Here is a 4,295-nt window from a genome sequence, read left to right as displayed (position 1 = left end):
TTCCCTTCCATCTCTAGTTTGGTACTGGGCCTGTTGCTCTTCTGAGGAAATTTCAGGGGCTCTTTTGGCTTTAACTAACATCCCCATACCAGAGATTCCAAGATTTGTATTCCTAGTTTGATTTTACTCTCTAAGCCTCAAACCTTTTAATTGTCTATGGAATATTCCTATCTGATATTTTAGACTCTCTTGAAACACAGCATGTCCAAAGGTGAATTAATGATCTTTCCCCATCTCTAGTATTACCTGCTTTAGAAAATGGCACCTGCTTTCAATGCAGGGGGCCCAGGTCAGGGGAACTAGATCCCACATGCTGCAGCTAAGAGTTGGAATGTTACAATGAAGATTGAAGATCCTGTGTCCTGCAACTATGACTCAGTGCAGCCACATAAATAAATATTGATATTAAAAATAAATAAACATAGTTAAAGAAAATGGCATCAGATCCACCAAATCACTCAAATTAAACTAGATATTATGTTTGTATCTCCTCCTTTAATGCCCTCCCAAAATCCAATCAATCACTGAGACCTCTCTTTTTACCACCTAAAATGTCCATTTGTCCTTTTCTGTTTATATATATGTATTTTTTTCCTCCCCCCGCCAAGCCGCACAACTTGTGGGATCTTAGTTCCCCCACCAGAGACTGAACCTGGACCCTTAACAGTGAGAACGAGGAGTCCTAAGCATTGGACTGTGAAGGTATTCCCCATCATCACTATGTTAGACCAATACCTTTTGCTTGGATTTGCTGCAATATTCTTCTAACTCCTAATGTACTCATCTCTCTTTGAATCTCCTTTCCACACTGCAATCACAGTGAACTTCTTAAAACATAAACCTGAGAATACTATGCTTCTATTAACCCTTTACCAGATGATCACTGCTTGTAGTTAACAACTGAAGTCTCTATTTTTCTTCTTTCTGCCCAATTCTTGAGTCTTATTTAGTTTCATCCTGTCTCTCATTATGCACCAGTCACACTGGCCTTTTTTTTCAGTTCCTCACCAGTGCCAAAGCTCCTTCCCTGCCTGAGGCCTTTGCACACATTATCTCTCACATTCTTTCCCTCCTAGACTGGTCAATTTCCGGTCACCTTTCAGGTTCTAGCTGAAGCTCAGGACTTCAGAGAAAACTTCCTGGTCTTCTGACTAAGTGAGGTCCATCTATGCTTTCTCATGCACTCTACACAACTGTAATTGAATAATTATTTTAATAGCTATTTGCTGTCAGTTTCCCTGACTATAGACTTCAAGGGGAAGGGAACTCTTACGACTTTCTCTCCAGCACACTGCCTTAGTTCAGTTCAGTTCAATCACTCAGTTGTGTCTGACTCTTTTCGACCCCATGGACCGCAGCACACCAGGCCTCCCTGTCCATCACCAACTCCCGGAGTTTAACCAAACTCATGTCCATTAAGTCGGTGATGCCATCCAACCATCTCATCCTCTGTCGTCCCCTTCTCCTCTTGCTTTCAATCTTTCCCAGCATCAAGGTCTTTTCAAATCAGTCAGCTCTTTGCATCAGGTGGCCGAAGTATTGGAGTTTCAGCTTCAACATCAGTCCTTCCAGTGAACACCCAGGACTGATCTCCTTTAAGGTGGACTGGTTTGATCTCCTTGTAGTCCAAGGGACTCTCAAGAGTCTTCTCCAACACCACAGTTCAAAAGCATCAATTCTTCGGTGCTCAGCTTTCTTTACGATCCAACTCTCACATCCATACATGAGTACTGGAAAAACCATAGCCTTGACTAGATGGACCTTTGTTGGCAAGGTCCATCTGCTTTTTAACATGCTGTCTAGGTTGGTCATAAACGTCTTTTAATTTCATGGCTGCAATCACCATCTGCAGTGATTTTGGAGCCCCCAAAAATAGTCAGCCACTGTTTCCACTGTTTCCCCATCTATTTGCCATGAAGTGATGGGACCGGATGCCATGATCTTAGTTTTCTGAATGTTGAGCTTTAAACCAACTTTTTCACTCTCATCTTTCACTTTCATCAAGAGGCTCTTTAGTTCTTCCTCACTTTCTGCCAAAAGGGTGGTGTTATCTGCATATCTGAGGTTATTGATATTTCTCCCAGAAATCTTGATTCCAGCTTGTGCTACATCCAGTCCAGCATTTCTCATGATGTACTCTGCATATAAGTTAAATAAGCAGGGTGACAACATACAGCCTTGACGTACTCCTCGCCCTCAATAAATACTTGTTATGTTAGTAGAGGGACTGAATGATCTATGCACCTAGTGGTAGAGGTGAAACTACCATCCAAACTAATTTCTGATACAGTATTCTTTTCTCTGCCACCCTAAGATGATACCCCACACTCCAGACTTCCTCTCCCTCTTCCCGATGATTAATTATCTCTCTCTCTCTCTCTCTTTTTTGGCTATGCTGGGGTTTTTCTTGCTGCAACTGGGCTTCCTTTACTTGTGGTGGGTGGATGCACAGGCTTCTCATTATGGTGGCTTCTCTTATTGCAAAGCACGGGCTCTAGGGCACTCAGGCTTCAGTAGTTGCAGTCTGTGGGCTCTAGTGCACAGGTTCAGTAATTGTGGCAAACAAGTTTAGTTGTCCCATGACATGTGGAATCTTCTTTCATCAGGGATCAAACCCATGTCGCCTGCATTGGCAGGTAGATTCTTAACCACTGCATCATCAGGGAAGTTCTATATGTCTTAATTTTTTTTTTTTTGGCTGTGCTGGGTCTTAGCTGCAGCATGTGGGATCTAGATCCCTGACTGGGGATTGAACTGGGCCTCCTGCTGTGGTATCAAGGAGTCTTGGCCACTGAACCACCCACCAGGAAAGTCCCTAAATATGTATCATTATTGTTAGTGTTCTGTTCAGGGGCCTGTTAAAGCCAATCTTGTGAACTAATTCAGGTTTAGAGACTATCCTTCCCCCCAGGATATCTGCCTTTTAACTGGGAACTCCTGTAGGACAGAAAGTAATCCCAAAGGGACTAATCAAAATTTCAGGCACTAAGAAAATATTATTGAAAGGAGGGAATGTTCACTATCATCCCTTAATGGGATTATAGGAAAGAAACTTAAAATGTACCAGATTTGCTTTAATGTTTTTGTTTTTTGATTTATGGAACTTTATCTTTGCAACAAACCTGTTAGGTAGATATTATTATCCCTTTCACCAAAAGAGGGAATCGCTGAAAATTTTAGTAGTTTACCTAGAGTCATAAATCTGTTGAGAAGTCCTGTATTTAGTCACTCCCTCTCCCAGGTTATGACTCCTGGTCTAATCCTATTTTTACCATACACGTCTGAAAGGGTAGGTTAGGTAACTTTACTTACAGTTTACACATAAATCTGGGTAATGGAGTTAACTGACTAAGTTATCTTTTTTTTTTAAAAAGGCTTACCAGGTTACTTTTCTTTCTTTGGTGGGATCTATGCTCTGAACCTGGATTCTGCCAGAAATCTATCATATTTGGTACCTCACCTTATCCATTCCAACCATAAATGTGATTATGGGCAGGAAAAAAGTACTTTGAGCACTTTTAGTAAAATTATGATGCAACATCCAACATGTTATCACTTATTTTACTACTGAGTCCACCAAAGCTTCCTGTATCCAGGGAATTGATGGTATCAGGTTGACCCTTAAGAGTGCATTATTCATCTGTTTACTACTATTTGCAAAAACAAAAGCTATTAGGTAATGGGCTGTCCCATATCAAATATCCTTGCACGAGTCAGGTTTGCCTCTGATGAAAAATGCTTCTGCCCACCCTTTGTGTGTGTGCTCAGTTGCTAAGTCCTGTCTGACTCCTTATGACCCCATGGACTGTAAACCCACCAGGCTCCTCTGTCCATGGGATTCTCTAGGAAAGAATACTGGAGTGGGTTGCCATTTCCTCCTCTAGGGAATCTTCCCAACCCAAGGATAGAACCTGCATCTCCTGTGTCTCCAGCTTCCGTAGGCAGGTTCTTTATCACGAGTGCCATCCCCATCCTTTAGGCCTCCTCAATACATATGATTTCTCTTGGGGTTGGAGGGCCACTATTATGTTCCTCTCAATGTCAGACAAACTTCTTTAATAGCTTTGTGACCTTGGGCACATGCCTTAACCTCTCTGTTTCCTCAGTTGTAAACTGGATTGACTGACAGCTGTTTTGATGCTGAAAGCCTTTAATATGTTTGAAAACACCTAACAACAAAGCATAGTCTACAGCAGATATTTAAAGAGCATGAATTTCCTTCCTTCTCCAGGTAAGGGCTCATTGAAAGAACAGTAAAATTTTGTGTAGATGTGTTTTTCTTGGAAAGAAAATCC

This window comes from Budorcas taxicolor, chromosome 2 (assembly GCF_023091745.1).
Source record: "Budorcas taxicolor isolate Tak-1 chromosome 2, Takin1.1, whole genome shotgun sequence".
NCBI lineage: Eukaryota > Metazoa > Chordata > Mammalia > Artiodactyla > Bovidae > Budorcas > Budorcas taxicolor.
The sequence above is the reverse complement of the archived record's forward strand: the minus strand, read 5'-3'. Positions refer to the sequence as shown.